Below are 17,896 nucleotides of genomic sequence, written 5' to 3' on the forward strand. Positions count from 1 at the left end.
CAACTGTAATGCACATTACTTAGAAAGATAATATCTTCTGCCCTTTTAGGGAAGTAAAGTATTTTTCACCTAGTTTTAACTTAACATCCAGTTACAGCTATTGAATTTTAAATGACAAATCCTGCCTTTCAGTTTTCACGTTGGATAAAGGGATTTGGCACTTAAGATATCTGTAACTCAGCCAAAGTTTAGTGATGAATATTTGATATTTCAGATACTACACTTACTGAGCTCATGGATATTTCAAATAAACTGCAATTTTTCATTTGTGTATGGATTTTATTACCAATTGAAAATTCTGAAACCTTTTTTCTTCCTTTTCTCTCCTGTCCTTTCCCCTCACTCTGGCAGCCTTTCAGTGAAGGTGCACATCTGCTGCCAGAAACACACAAATTAGCACATCAATGTTTCTGATGAAAAAAAGTCAGTGCAATAAGAGAATGTTTTGAAAGCAAGCCAGTTTGTCAGTAAATTATAAGCTTCATTACCATAAAACTCTAACAAATAGAACCCACATCTCATTAACTGAAAGCACAATATGACTGCAGCAATATTCATCTCCCCAAAGAGTGCTTATCCATAGGAAAAAAAAAGGTAGAAGTTTTGCTTAGAGCTGCCACTAATGACAGCATTAACTTTATTTATTAAAGAATCTCCAAGCATTTTGCAAAATGTACACTTTACCCCCTCCCCCTTCTTTTTTTCTGATTAAGTACAGTGGCAGCTTGTAAGTGTAAGAGTTGTAGGATGGCTAACTTCATTCCACTTTAACATCATTCTAATTATACTCTACTAAGGATGGTGCACATTTTTTCCGGATATTGTTTCTAATTGTTTATGGTTGGTAAAATTCTCCCATATTACATTTAAGGCCAAAATTCCATATACCATTCCATATACCCCTGGTAAATTCATTTCCATAAAGGTAAAAGGACGGAATTCACCTCACCACTTTTTGCAAAATAAAAACTTATTTTTAAAAAAGTATATTTTATTGACTATACTATTACAGTTTTCCAAATTTTCCCCTTTATCCCCCCTCCACTCTGCACCCCTCAACCCTCCAGCACTCCCCCTCCTTAGTTCATGTCCATGGGTTGCACATGTAAGTTCTTTGACTTCTCTGTTTCCTATATCATTTTTGACCTCTCCCTATCTGTTTTATGCCTACCAATTATGCTTCTTCTTTCCTGTAACATTCTCCCATTCCTCCCTTCCCCCTCAATCTAGAGTGCTCAATAAGTTTTGTAAGTGTTTGGGTAACCCCAAATCAACATTTATTTAAGTTACTTGTCACGATTTGCTAAAAACAATTATTTAATAACTCTGGTATTGTTTTTGTGTTTTTACATATTTAAGAATAGTTTTAAAATTCTAAGAGAGTAAATGTATTTGTAGTAAACTTTTTGCTAAAGAGAACCAGTTTGAGAAAGGAGATCTAATCTCAAATCAATTAATTAGGCTGACAAAAATACACAAAGTAATTAGGTATAAAGACATTGCTAGCATAAGATTGTTATGGGGTACAGAGCGAGGGATCCCAAAAGTCCCCCACAGCCCATAACTGGGGTTTGAGGGAAGGGGATGATACAGCATTTAAGATACTTTGCATAACAAAAGACAAGATAATAGCTGTGCTACTGTCCAGGGCAAAAGAAGTACAGTGACTTTCAGAACCTATAGCAACTCCTGACATAGCCAAGAAACTTACACCTTACCTACGTGAGAAGCTTGCTGTTCCATAAAGGTAAAAAGAAGGAAAAAGCAGGGAGGCAGAGGGAGGGAGGCTTGATGTCAGGGGGTACTTTTGCCCTGACTAAAGATGGCAGCAGAATGAAAGTAAAGATTCAGGGCAACTGGCAAAGATGCCCATTGTAGAAGGGGCTGGATGTAAGGTCGCATAGGTAGTTCCAGGTAGGCATTTAAAGTAAGGACTGCCTGAAAAAGAAGGGGAGCTGGTCTACCACGGGAGAGAGAAAGATGCAACCATATGGTTTGAAAGGGAAGCAGCCAAAAGGAGACACAGCTATGCAGACTGTAGTGGAGGGAGCAGCCATGCCAGTTTGTGGTAAGAAAGAAGCTGGAGTAGGAAAAAGGAGACTGTGTGAGAAACCTGCCTGAAGGATATGTGGCAAATCTGATGGAGCTAGGAATTGTGAGAATCTGCTGAACTAAGCACATATTAGTGGGAGATGCCTGGAATGCTAAACTGTGACAAAGGAATGCTGGTGTCAGCTTCTCTGGAGGATGTATAGAGAAACCACTCTCTTGGGAAGTGTGTTTCCCTGGACTTCACCATGATCCAGTGTAACATGGCACATGTTTCCTTGAACCAGTACATGGGGGCTAAGAACAGTGCCACCCAGATCCTGAAGGGTAGGGCTGCTGTGAGAGGATAGTGATTTTGAAACCCACAAGTGTACTTTCCATAGGAAATGGAGAACTGTTTTTACAACTGGCTTAGGAATGGATAAGGATGTGGGGAACTTCTGGGCATGATTTTCACTGATAGCCTGGTGGGGAGAAAGGGAATTGCTGGGGCTCATGGGAGAAAAGAGCTTTGAGCAGATGTGCTCCCAGACCCCCAACCAAGGTTGGAATCCTGTAGATAACCTGTTTCTTCCAACACTAATTATTGGGTCATGTATTGAGGTGCCATGTGCATGGGCCACAGTTTGCTCATTACAAGATGAGTAAGAATGGTTGTTTAATAGTTAACTGTGATGTAATTATGGACCAAGTTTGTGACAATAACAAGAACTTAAATGATATGATGTCTTGAAAATACTCTAGGAAAAAAAGTAGGGGGACAATGAACAGATGAAATAGGATTTGGGTAAAAATGTTGCTAATTGTTGAGGATGGGTGGTGAGTACCGGGGAGTTCTCTATACTATTCTCTATACCTATATGAATGCCTAAAAGTTCCATAATTTACATTTTAAGCAGGAAAAAAGTATTTTAAAACACACTGAGTAAGAAGAACTAACTTCCTTTTTGTGTGTTTTCTATTATGTAAGAAAAACAGGAAAGACTGAGGGGGAGACAGCATTGTGGAGGGAGAGGCCTATTGTGTTTCATGTCACAGAAGTAGTTGAATCCTGAATGTGCCAGCCATTAGCTTTATGGCCTTGTGCAAATCTCTGAGATTAATTATCCATTAATAAAATGGGGATGATTATTCAGACATCACAGAGTTATTAAAAGGATTAAGTAGAATAAAATTTGTGAAAGTGGAATGAGTACATAAGGGCTGCATAATGCTGTCTTACTTTACCTGGAAGTAAGATGGCTAGAGCTAGCAAAAATAAAAAAATAAACAACCAGTGTAATTAGAATTTTAGACAAAAGGATATTCTTTTTTCTATCAGAGGAGAGCTCGAATGCAGTCCTGCAGTACCACAAATTAGGAAGTTGAGTTTCCCACATTTGGGGAAATCGTACGGGTCAGCACATCCAGAGTGCAATGGATAAGCCTCGCCCTGGAAAAATCACCTTCATGATCATGGTATCTCTTCTGCCAGGTAAGTATAAGAATAATTTTTAAAATAAGTGTGTCCCCTACAATATTTGGGGCAGAAGGAGGCCAGTTTACCTGAAAATCAAACAGAACTAAACTGGGTGTCCTGTATCTGAACTGTTAACCATACCTAAAAGGGATACTTCAGTAAATGAAATAGATTACAAAGCCTTGCCCTAACGAGCATGGTGTACTTCCAGCTAAGAAGGTTAGCTGTACTATTAGGGTTAGCACCTAATTGAAAATTTGGCATTAAAAGAACAAGAGGAGAGTAATGAAGGAGATTTTCAGCAGAGTGTTAACAACTTCGGAATTATGAACATTCAAAATCTCAAAGGGCTAAATATTGCTTGTGGTTATCCACAAATAAAGGATAGAAAAAAAAGGAAGGGGCACTTATAAACCTGGGTTTTCAAAAAAGTTATGACACAAGAGGCTTCTGACTTCAGGGAAAAGGAGACCAATGTATTTATATTAAATACACCCCCTCTATGTTTTTTTCTATGTCTCTAGCTGTCTGCCTCTTGCAAACACACATGGTTTTAACTTCTCTGTTCCCCTTATTGTGACTGCTCATCATTTATTTAATATGATATTTTATTGTCTAAATTTATTCTCCTAGAAATATGTCTATTGCTATTATTGTTTTAAAATTTTAACAATTAAAAATTTTTTCTTTAAAAAGAATTGTGTTTTGTCCTGGCAAGTGTGGCTCAGTGGATTGAACATCAGCCTGTGAACCAAAGGGTCACTGATTTGATTCCTGGTCAGGGCACATGCCAGGGTTGCAGGCCAGGTCCCCAGCAGGGGGTGAGTGAGAGACAACCAAACATTGATGCTTCTCTCTGTCTCTTTTCCCCTCCCTTCCCCTAGTTCTAAAAATAAATAAATAAAACATTTTTAAAAAATTATGGTTTATTTTTAAATTGTAGTTGATATCAATATCATATTAATTTCCATTGTAGAGCATAGTGGTCAGACATTTATATAACTTACAAAGTGATGGTACAATAAGTCTAGTACCCATCTAACACAATGCACTATTATTACAGTATGATTGACTGTATTCCTTGTGTGTACTTTATATCCCCATAACTATTTTGTGACTATCAATTTGTATTAATTAATCCCTTCATTTTGTCCCCGTGTCCTCCTTCAAAGAGCTATAGTTTTATAGCTTTAGAACTATAAGATGGAGAGACTGAAATCCTCAAAAAAGACATGGATTAAAGGTTTTGCCTACCAAATAAAGGAGTATCATCTCAAATAAAACTAACACAGATATTTCTCCAGTCTCTGTGCAGTATTACTTTTTCTCATGGGGGCATAGCTAGACAATTCAGTCCTAATCTACAGCAAATTAAATCCATATATGTAATACTTTTAAGTTGGAATTAAAAAATAAACCTATAGCTGTCTTAAATCGAGAAATTCACTTGAAGCTCTATGCACATTCATGACCTGATATAGAAAAAATATGCAATTATAAGTTGATAAACAAATTTAAAATGCCCATTTGCTCAGTGAATATCTATAATTAAGTAATATTGTATATAATTTTAGCTTGCCCTATGCACATATATTTGCTCTTAGTCTCTTTTTGTTTCATGTTATAATAGATTTTTCTTCCTACATGCTACCTTTATGTTTTGGAGGTAAACTATATATATAGTGTTCTCCTTCTTTTATAACATTCCAGAAATATCCAGTGCACTGTTTAACAAAAAAAGGCACAAAGAATGACAAAATACTGACTTAGAAATATCAAATAATGTTATATTTCTTCTCTTAAGTAGTCAGATAACATCTAGCATATAAAGGTCCATTCTTTTTTTCTTTTATTTTTTTATTTAATTATTTTTCAAGTACAGTTTTCTGTCTCTTACTCCCATCCCATCCCACCCCCTGTGCTTCTCCCTCCCTCCCATTTCCACCCTTCTCAGTTGTTGTCCATGTATCCTTTATATATGTTCCTTTAAATCCATCCCCTATTTCCCCTGAAATTCCCTCCCCTCTTCCCTCTGGTCACTGTCATAAACCAGACCCAAACTACAGTGAAGCAAAAGAGGTATGTAGGGTGCAAACTCAAGGAGAAACTCATTCTTAGTGAAATTTTGGCATTTTTGTGACCCTGAGAGAAAACACCTCCTTAAAGTTTGCGTCAAAGTTGCCTCAAATCACCCTTATCTAGGCTCCATCTTTTAAAGTGCCATCATATTTAACACTACTTGCATGTTTAAAACTACAGTTTTGAAAACAAGAAAAGCTGATTTATTATGGAAACTTTAGAGAGTTTCAAAGAACTTTTACTGAATAAGGCACAGTTTTTCTCCAGCAAGTATCACAGTCAATCCTAAATACCTAATCACCTTTGCTATCTCCTTTCAGCTTCTTGATGTAGGACTATTTCCTGATTGCCACCTGCTTGGGCAGCTCATGTTTTAAGACTTGTCCTCTTTTACCAATTTTTGCTGTTCCTTCGGGACCAAGAGTATGATGGAAGAGATTATTTGTATTCTTAAGGCATTACATTTGAATATGTTTTTGGCATTTTCCTTTTCTCCAATTTTCTCTTCATAGTGAAGATGTTTCATATTCCAAACTAAAATATTTATATTTAATCACAGGTGTGAAAGTAAAAACAGTGCAATTATAATTAACATGATGATATTAAGCACTCAATATTACTTGACAAAATCACTGACCCACATATTCTTAGGAAACTGGTTTGCTTTTATAGTAGAAGGTTACAGCACACTTCTTTCTTAATGTTTTTTTTTTTTATGCAATGGAGAAGTGCTCAAATACCAAAGTAAAAATGTTGCAAATAATACCAAATAATACCAAAGTAAATGTTGCAAATTAAGACTGAAGTAGTGATCTTACTATTATTACCATGGTGGGGAAAATGCAAGTCATCATAATGGCATTTTGCAATGTTTTATGTCATAAAATAATAGTATAGCAATAGTGTCATTCTGTCATGATTATCAGAAATGGTTTGCGGAAGTAAGAAATATGTACACTGCTTGTTTAGGAAAATCACAGAAGTAAAGCACCATTTTCATCATATCAGGACACATAACCATTAGCATGACATCTGTATTGATTTTCAGGCTGAGGTAGTGCTGTCCAGGTTTCTCCATTATATAAGTACTCTTCCTCCCCCCATTTTCACCCAGTACTCTTTAGAAAGAAAGTCACTTTATGCTTTACCCACACTTACTGAGCGGCAAGATCCCCTCCCTAAGGGTAGAATAGCTTCATAAGATATTTGAAATTCTTATGCAAGGAAGATTTGTCTTTAGTCATTCTTTTATTAATTTATTCAATCTTTTATTTACATCACCATAAACTCATGAATATTTAATTTATATTTTGGGTTATACTCTGATACTATAATTGATGGCTTGTTCAAATCTTTCAACTTTGGCCATTGGTAACTCAGTGGATTATTATGTCCCTTTGGCACAGTCCCATAATTGTGGGTTTTTCTTTTTCTGTTTGGCATTTTATTTCTTTTTGGCAGTATAAGATGCTCAGTTTTAACTTGTATATTTCCTGTCCCAAGTCTTGACTCAGCTACATCTCAAAGGAGTCCAAGTTCATTTACTAGAGGATGGTATTAGAAAACAAGTTCTTGATATTATGTGTGTGCATTGCTACTAGGGTAACTTTGTTTCTTGGCCCTCATAGCTGACAAAGCAAGGGAATATATGTGTGTAAAATAAATTTTTATACACATATCTAAAAATAATTTGAGCTGTAACATATGCATTGTTCTTGCTACCTCCCCTTGCTTAAATGTAAATTCCCACTTCAATAATGACAAGTCTGGCTCTCACCATTTGCCATCTGTTTACTTAATTTTTCAATTCTTGTTTATGTGTATAAAAATATCAGATAGTTAATCCCTACCACCAATGGAAAGAATGTTATCAAACTGGAGCTTAGTTTTTCTGTGCAGCCCTTTTTATCTGTAATCTTAAACTCCATTTATTTCCCAAGTAACTCAGGTCTGCAACTTATTCTCCTACCTCCTTCTGAGAGCTTGTTCTATAAATTTGTAATACAGTTAGCCGGTTTTGTCACATTCTGCATTTCATCCTGGGATTCTCTTGACCTCATCAAGGATAATTTTAAATTTGCATACATTGAGATTAACTCCTTGTACTTCAAAGCTCAGTGGGTTTTGATAGAATAGTTTCATGAATCCACACTTGCAGTATCATATGCAATAGTTTCTCTACCTTCAATAATTCCCTGTGCATTGCCTATTCAAACTTCCCCACCTCCCTGCAATCTTCTGGTAACCACTGATATTTACTGTCTCTAGTTTTACTTCTTACAGAATGTAATATAATTGGAATCATACAGTATGTAGCCTTCTCAGACTGGTTTCTTTACCTTAGAAATATGTATTGAAAGTTTATTCATGTTTTTTTATGGCTTAATAGCTTATTTCTTCATATTGCTGAACAACATTCCAATGTCTGGGTATACCACAGTTTATCCATTCACTTATTGAAGGACATCTTGGTTACCTCCAGCTTTTGGTGATTATAAATTAAACTTTATAAACATTTATTAGCAGGTTTTTGTGTGGACATAAGTTTTAAAGTCAGTTAGGCAAATAACTATGAACATAATTGCTGTATTGTATGCTAAGACTATATTCAGCTTTGTAAAGAAACTGTAAACTGTCTCCAAAATGGCTGTGCCATTTGTATTCCTACCAGCAATAAATGAGAGCTTTTGTTGTTTTCTACCCTTTATAAGTGCCTACCTGGGATTTATGAACTTTGTCCTCTGTCAAACATCTTTTTTGGTAGATAAATTCTCTTGAATTTTTTTTACATCCATGATTTCTGTCTCACAGAATTCATTTCTTTAGGATTTGGGACTTATAGATGTGACATATGTATCATTTCTTCATGTACTTCAATGTTCTAAGAGTTTTAATAATATCCATACATATTAATAGCATTCAGTTCCAAATTTACAATAATGGAGACAACTTTTTAATGGCTAAAAATTGTAAGGATGCCACATAATAGTTACATCTTAATAGTTGTTGAAGCATAGGGTATATAAACTCTAAGATATAGTCACTAACACTTTTAAATGGATTTGTATTATCTTAATCATATCACTCATGTATTTTTTTAAAGTTGTGTGTGTATATATATATATATATATATATATATATATATATATATTTGTAAGGCATGGTATTTAGTCATTCCATTCACAAAGATTTATGAGCATACAATTTTCCAGGCTCTACAATAATACCCTCTCTCCCAACACCAACAATAAATCTGAGTTTGAAGCCCACAGCTTAAGAATTACACTCACTGTGGAAGCCCCATATTTCCAACAAGCTGGCTCTCTCTCAGCACAGCTTAGGTAATGGGAGAGAACTTATAGTGGTCTTGCTTCCTATGTATAATCATATCTATATCAGCTTCACAAGAACAGGGACTTTATCAGTGTTAGGAAACATGCCTGGCTTATAGGCTGTCTTCAATATATATTTGATGAATATAAGTAAATCTGTAAAAAGGCCATATTTAAGCCTGTCTCCAACCAAGGAATTCTTTTTATTCCAGTTCTTCAAGTCTGACAACTGTAGATAACCTCATGAACGATCATGACATACCTTCCTTCTGACAACATAAGCATTTCTATGCCAATGAAAGGACATTTATTACTCAGGGTAATAGAATATTCAATTTTGGGTATGCCTACCTCTCCAAATATTTGTGGGTTTTTTTTTTGTTTGGATAGAGCGGGCACATATAACAAGAAATCAAATGCAGAGGGAGCCCATATTTGGAAGTACAATGCAATAATGACAAGAGGAAGTATTTTACAATTAAACTTAAGTAAGAATAAGGAATAATAGGACTATCACTTTCTTTAAAACAAATACTCTTCCAAAAGCTATATTATGAACCAGAGAAAACCCTGCCTAAATTATGTAGCAATTGTATTGAATAATTACTGTTTACCAAGCACAGTACTAAGTATTTTAAATGCATTATTTTATTTAATTTCCCTAATGACCCTATAAGATGAGCAATATTATTATCCTTATTTTACAGATAAAGAAACTGGGGTTCAGGGAAAGTCAATAACCTATTCAAGGTCACACCTGTAATTCCTGAGCCATTACTCTTAACCACTATGTTCAAACACATGCTAAGTGACAATTTCAGTAACTTTCTACTTAGATAAGTTAAAACATTTCTACTGTTATCCTTAGCTCACTATAATACTAATTACAACTGCCACTTCCCAGGACTCTAGTTATTTAGTTATGTGTGTCTTTGTTTTCTACTTCTCTCTTTAAAAGAAGAATTTATAAGTAACATTAAACATGGCTTTGCAAGCACTAAATTTTATTTAGTCACATCTAGAATTTACAATTAGTAAAACTAAACCCCATAGTATCAAGTAGAGTTCCACCATAAACAAAATGTTAGTAAGTAGGAAAGTAGAAAAAACAACTAGGCAGTTAAAATTAACTTATTTATAGTATTTGTCATCAATTTTGACCTTCTAGTAGTTGCCAGGACTCCCTTTTTTGATTCAGTGGGTTTCAGAGTCACTTTAAGTTGCAGAGTAAAATAAAATGTAACAACAACAGAATACATATCTGTGGAGCTTGGCCTGTACTTCTGACCACACATTTATTTTTATTTTTTGTCTCTTCTAGAGTTTTCAGAAGAATTACCCATTTGACATTTTCTCTTTGAGTAGGGCCTGCTTTTCTTTGTGTGTTTTCTTACTATCTTCTCTAATTACTTTCTAAGTCCTACTTGAACTTACACATATCAAAAAGCATATGTTGGCATGTATATTTTGGGGTACATATGTTATTTTTAAATATATTTTATTGATTGTGCTATTACAGTTGTCCCATTTCTTTCTCCCCTTTATTCCCCTCCACTCTTCAGCATTCCCTCACTTAGTTCATGATCATGGGCCAAACAAAAAATTCATTTGGCTTCTCCATTTCCTGTACTGTACTTAACCTCACCCTGTCTATTTTGTACTTACCACTTATGCTGCTTATTCCCTGTACCTTTCCTCCCCCATTTTCCCTCTCTCTTCCCACTGATAACACTCTATGTAATCTCCATTTCTGTGATTCTGTTCCTGTTCTAGTTGTTTGCTTAATTTGTTTTTTAGGTTCAGTTGCTGACAGTTGTCAGTTTGTTGTTATTTTAATATTCATAGTTTTGATTTTCTTCTATATCTTAGACAAGTCCCTTTAACATTCTAGGACCACCCTAGTTGCTGCTTTGTGGCTCTATCTATCAGGGAGGGGTCAGAGAGGGAACGATAATGCTTGCTAGGCTCTCACCCCTTTTTCCATCACTTCTCTCACTTCCCATAAAAAGTTTGTGCCCTTTCAGGTGATGACTCACAAGTGGGTAGGTCTGTGTACATTTTAAGGTTTTGTGAGCCTCTCCAATGAACACTCTTGTGAGGCTGGGAGCTTCTTGCACCACTGCAATCGCCAGAGATTTTTTACAACCAAGGGTATTGAGTCTTTAGTTTTCCACTCTGAAACCCTGGGTTGTGAGGTCTGTCTTGCTCTCCCACTGTTCCTCCTGGCTTATATGCCCATGAATGTGGGAACACCCTCACGATCTATTGCCTTGCTCTGTGTTCTCCCTGCTTTGGCTGCCCATCTTCACCCCTCCTACCAGTCTGGATGAATGTTTCTTTAACTCCTTGGTTGTTGGACTTTCATGCAAGTGATTTTCTGGCAGTTCTAGTTGTTCTTTGTTTTTGTAATTGGTTGTTATCCTTCTTTTGGTTGTGTGAAGAAGCAAAATGTGTCTGCCTATACCTCCAATTTGGCCAGAACCTGGATGCATACTTTAAACAGAAGGGTTGGAAAACAGCAGAAGTTTACACTGAATATCACCTTTGATCTCAGTAGTTCATTTTCATGCCTTGCACTTATACTTCTGAGCTATTTAACAGGTTAGTAGCCCAATTTTCAGAACAATTTTCAATAGATGCATGTGTGGTGGCAGGAGGAAAGATAATTTCAGAGAGTTTGATAAAAATAAGTTTTCCATTTTTAGTTTTTTCAGGAAATTCCATACTGTTTTCCAGAGTGGCTGCACCTGTCTTCATTCTCACCAACAGTGCATGAGGGTTCCCTTTTCTCTACATGCTCACCAGCACTTGTTTGTTGATTTCTTAATGATGGTCATTCTGACCGGTGTGAAGTGGTATCTCATTGTGGATTTAATTTGCATCTCTCTGATGGCTAGTGACATTGAGCATTCTTTCATATGTCTTTGGGCCCTCTGTATGTCCTTCTTGGAGAAGTAATTGTTTAGGTACTTTGCCCATTTTTTAAAATTAGGTTGTTTGTTTTCCTGGAGTGGAGGTCTATGAGCTCTTTTATATATTTTGGAGATCGAACCCTTATCTGAGATCTATTAGCAAATATATTTTCCCATAGAGTTGGTTCCTGTTTCATTTTGCTGATGTTTTCTTTAGCCATGCAGAAGCTTTTTATTTTGATGAAGTCCATTTGTTTATTCTTTTCTTTATGTCCCTTGCTCTAAGGGACATATCAGTGAAAATATTGCTTAGTGGGATATCTGAGATTTTCCTGTTTATGTTCTCCTTAATTCCACTTCTGAGATTAAAACCTAAGAATCCCGAAACACTGATTCAAAAGAACCTATGCACCCCAATGTTCATAATAGCACAATTTACAATAGCCAAGTGCTGGAAGCAGCGTAAGTGCCCATCAATAAATGAATGGATCAAATAATTATGTTATATTTATGCAATGGAAGACTACACAGCAGAAAGAAAGAAGGAGCTCCCACCCTTCACCACAGCATGGATGGAACTGGAGAGCATTATGCTAAGTGAAGTAAGCCAGGCAGTGAAATACAAATACCATATGATCTAACCTATAAGTGGAGCCTCATCAACAAAACAAACAAGCAAGCAAAATAGAACCAGAGACATTGAATTAAAGAACAAACTGACAGTAATCAGAGGGGAGGGGGATAAAGGGGGAAAGAAGGGAAAAGGTCATCAAGGAACATGTATAAATGACCCATGGACAAACCCAAAGCAGGGATGGCTGGGGGGGTGGGAGGTGGGCCTGGTTGTGGCAGGAGAAAATGGCAGTGGGGAAATGGAGACAACTATACTTGAACAGCAATAACAAAATTAAAAAAATAAAACAGTAAGTTTTCAGTAGAAACGACAATACTTTTTATCCCTTGACTTGTACGCATGGAGGGTCTTTGAACCTGGAGAAAAGTATGGTAAGTAAAATAAGTAAGTCAAATACTATATGATTTCACTCATATGTTGAATCAAATAAACAAACTAAACTAACAAGGAAAATGGGGACAGACTCATAGATGAAGAACAGGTGACAGCTAGTGGGTGAGGTTAACAGGTGGGGGGATTGAGCAAAAAGGACTCATGGACATGGATAACAGTGCGGTGATTACTAGAAGCAAGTATAAGGGGACTTAATGGTAGTGGAAAAATACAATGAAGATAAAAAAGGTTTTCATTATAACCCTAGTAATATTACAACTTAGATAATTTCACATTCTTGAAAGAATTCTTAGGATGCTTAGTATTTACTTCAGTATTAATCTTGACATAATGTCTTTTAAAAATATTAACTTTCTAGACACTCTATGCTTATAACTTTTTTTCATAATAGCACCACTGGGTTCTAAAATTTACATTAAACATGTGTACAAAATATGTTTGTACACCTAACAACAACCAACACTGGTGAGTTACTTAAGATTTGTACCTTCTGTTTTATTCTTTTTTCCATCTCTAAAATTTTTCTTAGCTTTATATAATTATTGTTTAAGGACAGTTTTCTGTCTTATATTCCCAACCCTCCCCACCCTCCCCAGTGCTCCCCACCTCCCTCTCATTTCCACCCCCACCTTAGTTTTTGTCCATGTGTCCTTTATACTTGTTCCTGTGAATCCTTCACAATTTCCCCTGAGATTCTCTCCCCTCTCTCCTCTGTTCCCTGTCAGTCTGTTCTGTATTTCAGTGTCTTTGGTCATATTTTGCTTGCCTGGTTATTTTGTTCTTTCAGTTCCTGTTAAAGGTGAAATCATATGGTATTTGTCTTTCACCATCTGGCTTATTTCACTCACCATAGTGCTTTCCAGTTCCATTCACGCTGTTGCAAAGGGGAGGAGCTCCTTCTTTCTTTCTGCTGCATAGAATTCCATTGAGTATATGTACCATAGTTTTTTGATCCATTCATTTACTGATGGGCAGTTAGGTTGCTTCCAACTCTTGGCTATTGTAAGTTGTGCTGCAATGAACATTGGTGTGCATAGCTTTTTGGATTGGTGTCTCAGGGTTCTTAGGATATACTCCTAACAGTGGAATTGCTGGGTCAAAAAGCATGCTCATTTTTAGTTTTCTTAGAAAATTCCATGCTCTTTTCCATAGTAGTTGTACCAGTCTGCAATCCCACCAACAGTGAACTAGGGTCCCTTTTCCCCACAACCTCTCCAACATTTGTCGTCCGTTGCTTCATTTATGATGGCCATTCTGACTGGTGTAAAGTGGCATCTCATTGTGGTTCTAATTTGCATCTCTCTGATAGCTAGCAATATTGAGCATCTTTTCATGTGTCTCTGGATCCTCTGTATGTCCTCCTTGGAGAATTGTCTGATCAAGTCCTTTGCCCATTTTTTAATTGGGTTGCTTGTCTTCTTAGAGTGGAGTCATGCAAGTTGTTGGTATATTTTGGAGATTAAACCTTTGTCTGAGGTATCATTGGCAAACATGTTTTCCTAAACAGTTGGTTCTCTTTTTATCTTTTTAAAAAGATCTTGTCTATTTATCTTTTAGAGGGGAAGGCAAGGAGAGAAGGAGAGAAATATCAATGTATGGTTGCCTCTCGTGAGTCCCCTGCTGGGAACTGGCCTGCAACTCAGGCATGTGCCCTGACTGGGAATCGAACTGCAATTGTGTGGTTCACAGACCCATGCTCAATCCACTGAGCTACACCAGCCAGGGCTGGTTCTCTTTTTGTCTTAATGCTGTTCTCTTCAGCCATGCAGAAGCTTTTAATTTTGATGAGATCCCATTTGTTTATTCTTTCCTCTATATCCCTTGCTCTAGGGGATATATCAGTAAGAATGTTGCTGCCTGAAGTATCTGAGATTTTCCTGCCAATGTTCTCCTCCAGGACTTCAGTGGTGTCACGGCTTATGTTTAAGTCTTTTATCCACCTTGAATTTACTTTGGTGTATGGTGTAAGTTGGTGCTTGAGTTTCATTTTTTCCACGTGGCTGTCCAGTTCTTCCAACACCATTTGTTGAACAGGCTATCTTTACTCCATTTTATGTTACTGCCCCCTTTGTTGAATATTAATTGACTGCAGAGAGTTGGGTTTCTTTTGGGGCTCTCCATTCTGTTCCATTGGTCTATGTGCTTGTTTTTATGCCAGTACCAGGCTGTTTTGATTACAGTGGCCTTGTAATACAGTTTGATATCAGGTATTGTGATCCCTCTTATTTTGTTCTTCTTTCTCAAAATTGCAGCTGCAATTCGGGGTCATTTATGGTTCCATATAAATTGTTGAAGTGTTGGTTCTATGTCTGTGAAATATGCCATTGGTACTTTAATAGGTATTGCATCGAATCTGTAAATTGCTCTGGGTAGTATGGACATTTTGATGATGTTAATTCTTCTAATCCATGAACATGGTATATGCTTCCACTTGTTTGTGTCTTCCTTGATTTCTTTCTTCAGTGTTGTGTAGTTTTCTGCATACAGGTCTTTTACCTCCTTAGTTAGGTCTGTTCCAAGATATTTTATTTTTCTTTTTCCTATATCTAATGGGATTTTTTCTTGATTTCTGCTTTTGCTGTTTCATTGTTAGTATACAAAAACGCCTTTGATTTCTGGATATTGACTCTGTAACCCGCTGTTTTGAGAAATTCATTTATTAGTTCCAGCAGGTTTTGGATAGAGTCTGTAGGATTTTCCATGTACACTATCATGTCATCTGCAAACAATGCCAGTTTTGTTTCCTCCTTTCTGATTTGGATGCCTTTTATTTCCTTTTCTTGTCTGAACACTGTGCCTAAAACTTCCAATAGTATATTGAAGAGAAGTGGTGAAAGTGGACAACCTTGTCTTGTTCTTGATCTTAGTGGAAAAGATTTTAGTTTTTGCCCATTGAGTATGATATTGGCTGTGGGTCTCTCATATATGGCCTTATTATATTGGGGTTTGCTCCCTCTATTCCCACTTTGCTGAGTGTTTTTTATCATAAATGGGTGCTGCACCGTATCAAAAGCTTTTTCCTCATCTATTGATATGATCAAGGGGTTTTCTCTTTGCTTTTGTTAATGTGATGTATTACATTTACTGATCTGCGAATATTGAACCATCCTTGCACCCCTGGGATGAATCCCACTTGCTCATGGTGTATGATCTTCTTAATGTATTGTTGTATGTGATTTGCCAATATTTTGTTGAGGATTTTAGTGTCTATGTTCATCAGCGATATTGGCCTAAAGTTTTCTTTCTTTGTTGTGTCTTTATCTGATTTTGGAATTAGGATGATGTTGGCTTCAAAAAAAAGAATTTGGGAGTCTTCCGTCATTTTGGATTTTTTTGAATAGTCTGTGAAGGATAGGGGTTAGCTCTCCCTTAAATGCTTTGTTGAATTATCCTGTGAAACCATCTGGTCCAGGGCTTTTGTGTGACGGAATTTTTTTGATTACTGCTTCAATTTCATCTGCCGTTATTGGTCTATTCAGGCTTTCTGCTTCTTCTTCATTGAGTTTTGGAAGATTATATTTTTCTAGAAATTTTTTCCATTTCACCTACGTTTTCAAATTTCTTGGCATACAGTTCTTCATAGTAATGTCTTACAATCCCTTCTACTTCTGTGGTGTCAGTTGTAATCTCTCCTCTTTCATTTCTGATTGCGTTTATTTGGGTCCTCTCTCTTATTTTCTTTTCTTTTTTAAGATTTTATTTATTTATCTTAGAGGGGAAGGGAAGGAGAGAGAGAGACAAATATCAATGTATGGTTGCCTCTCGTGAGTCCCCTGCCGGGAACTGGGAACTGGCCTGCAACCCAGGCATGTGCCCTGACTGGGAATCAAGCTGCGATCCTGTGGTTCACAGGCCCACGCTCAATCCACTGAGCTACACCAGCCAGGGCTCTCTTCTTTTCTTGATGAGCCTACCTAATGGCTTGTTGACTTTGTTTATCTTTTTAGAAAAACAGCTCCTGGATCCATTGATCCTTAGAATTGTGCTTTTAGTCTTTGTGCCATTTAATTCTGCTCTGATCTTGGTTATTTCCTTCCTTCTACTTGCTCTGGGCTGTCTCTTTTGTTGTTTCTCAAGTTCTTGTAGGCATAGAGTCTGGTTGTTTGTTTGAAATATTTCTATCTTTTTTAGATAGGCCTGTATTGCTCTGAACTTTCCCTCTCAGGACTGCCTTCACTGTGTCCCATAAGTTTTGGGTTGTTGTGAGCTTATTTTCATTTGTTTCCAGAAACTTTTTGATTTCTTCCCTAATTTCATTCTTGACCCATTCATTGTTTAATAGCATACCATTCAGTCCCCATGATTTTGGGTGTTTGGGGTTTTTTCCTTTGGGATTGGTTTAAAATTTCAGTCCCTTGTGGTCATAGACAATGCTTGGTGTGATTTCCATTTTCTTGAATTTGTTGAGGCTCGTTTTGTGTCCTATAAAGTGGTCTATCTTTGAAAATGTTCCATGTGCATTTGAAAAGAATGTGTGTTTAGCTTCTTTGGGATGAAAGGCTCTCTCTATATATATCAGTTAAGTCCATTTCATCTAGGGCATTGTTTAATTCCAATATATCTTTGTTGATGTTTTGTTCGGAAGATCCATCCATTTTTGACAGTGGGGTGTTAAAATCCCCTACTATAATTGTGTTGGTGTCATCCCTTTCTTGAAGTCCTCTAAGATTTTCGTTATATATTTGGGTGCTCCTATGTTGGGTGCATATATATTTACACTATTAATGTCTTCTTGGTGGATTCTTCCCTTGAGTATTATGAAGTGACCTTCTGGGTCTCTCTTTATGGCCCTTTTTTGGAAGTCTATTTTGTCTGATATGAGAATTGCTACCCTGGCTTTTTTTTTTTCTCTTGTCTGTTTGCTCAGAAAATTTGTTTCCAGCCCTTCACTTTTAGTCTGTGATGGTCTTTTGTCCTGAGGTGGGTCTCCTGTTGGCAGCATATGTGTGGGTCATTCTTTCTTATCCATTCAGCTATTCTGTGTCTTTTGATTGCAGCATTTAATCCATTTACGTTTAAGGTTATTATTGATAGGTAC

General features: G+C 36.6%; 1 non-coding gene across 1 annotated transcript; it reads right to left on the reverse strand.

Annotated features, from left to right (window-relative positions):
• Nucleotides 1-3,367: 3,367 nt before the first annotated feature.
• On the reverse strand, nucleotides 3,368-3,531 carry LOC118983763 (U1 spliceosomal RNA). The gene has a single exon (XR_005065798.1). It is a non-coding gene; the product is annotated as a U1 spliceosomal RNA (small nuclear RNA).
• Nucleotides 3,532-17,896: the final 14,365 nt, after the last annotated feature.

Source organism: Sturnira hondurensis, unplaced genomic scaffold (assembly GCF_014824575.4).
Source record: "Sturnira hondurensis isolate 20B ecotype Veracruz unplaced genomic scaffold, ASM1482457v3 Scaffold0003038, whole genome shotgun sequence".
NCBI lineage: Eukaryota > Metazoa > Chordata > Mammalia > Chiroptera > Phyllostomidae > Sturnira > Sturnira hondurensis.